The sequence below is a fragment of the Myotis davidii genome, unplaced genomic scaffold, assembly GCF_000327345.1.
Source record: "Myotis davidii unplaced genomic scaffold, ASM32734v1 scaffold480, whole genome shotgun sequence".
Lineage (NCBI taxonomy): Eukaryota > Metazoa > Chordata > Mammalia > Chiroptera > Vespertilionidae > Myotis > Myotis davidii.
In genome coordinates this window covers 297342-298562 of record NW_006292360.1, presented here as the reverse complement: position 1 = coordinate 298562, position 1221 = coordinate 297342, and the positions used below count along the sequence as shown (strand labels likewise).

The following is a 1221-nucleotide window of genomic DNA, read 5'->3' as shown; positions in this document are numbered from 1 at the left end:
CTACGATGGGCGCAGCGCCCTGCTCGTGGTGAGTGCCCCCCGGGCTCCAGGACCACCGCCTCCTCCAGGAAGGCCTCCCTGAAGCTCCGCAAGCCCCCCTGCCCCTCCCACAAATGCCCACACTCTCCTGGTGAACACACTTCACACTTGGGGGCCCGGGCGGGGGTGGGGAGGGATGACCCCCTTCCAGTGCCGGAGCTGTGGGGGTGAGAGTGACACATGGGCCCTGTGTGCCTGGACGGGAGGAGGCGGGGCGGGGGGCTCCTGGGCTGGGGAAGGTTGGGTGGAGTCCAGGTGGCTGGTCAGTAACCCTTCAGCAGCTCCTCCCTCGGGCCCCCTCCTGCAGGCAGAAGCCGCTGGAAACGTGGAGGTGGTGACTCTCCTACAGAGCCTCCAGGGTGGGGCTGGGGCCCTGGCCCCGGGGCCGGTAAGTCCCCCCAGGCAGGGCCGACCACTCCCAGCTGTGTGGCCGGACCCCAGCGTGGGCCAGAGCCTCTCCTGTGGGCGGGCACCCACTGTGTAGGGGGAGGTGAATATGCTGGTGGGAGATGGGAGCAGTCAGGGAGGGCTGCCTGGAGGAGAGGCCACCTCAGACCTCCTGGACTCTGTCCTGTCAACCGCCCCTGACACACCTACCACAGCCCTGGAGAGTCCGGCCGTGGCCCAGCAGGTCCTCGAGGCCCAACGGTGCTCGGGTGCCTCTGCTGCGTGTCCTGCCCGCCCTGACCCACTTACCCCAGGGCCCCCCTGACCGGGTGCCCCCCTGCCTCCCAGGCTGTGCTGGCCAGGCCCCTGCCGACAGCCCACCCACACTCCCTCCGCGGCCTCTGGAAGTTGCTCGAGGCTGGTGGATGTGTCTGGGCCTCGGGGGGCCCCTCCCGGTGAAAGCCTGGGCCTGTCCATCCGCCCTGGGCCTCAGCAGACCTCTCTTTCCAGGAAGTGCTGCCTGGTGTCTGACCGAACCCGTCTGCTGCGGCATCAGCCTCCCTCCTGTGACCTGCAAGGAGGGTCGGGGCACCCCTCCCTGTGGCTCTGACTGGTGCCCCCGCTGCCGGGACTCTGTCCATCCTGTTCCCGAGACCGGCCTCGTGTCTGTGCTGGGCGGCGTGACAATAAAGTCTCAGGGACACTCCCTCTCAGGTCCCCAGAGCCTGTGCGTGGGTCAGTCTGGGGCCCCGGGCTGTGTGTGTGCGGGTATGTGTGTGTGGGTGGCGGGGTGTG

The 1221-nt window shown here is 69.0% G+C and overlaps 1 long non-coding RNA gene across 1 annotated transcript; it reads left to right on the top strand.

Annotated features, from left to right (window-relative positions):
• LOC102764265 lies at positions 1-1143 on the top strand. The gene is made up of 3 exons (XR_435772.2): positions 1-28; positions 347-427; positions 937-1143. It is a non-coding gene; the product is annotated as an uncharacterized LOC102764265 (long non-coding RNA).
• The last annotated feature ends 78 nt before the right edge of the window (positions 1144-1221 follow it).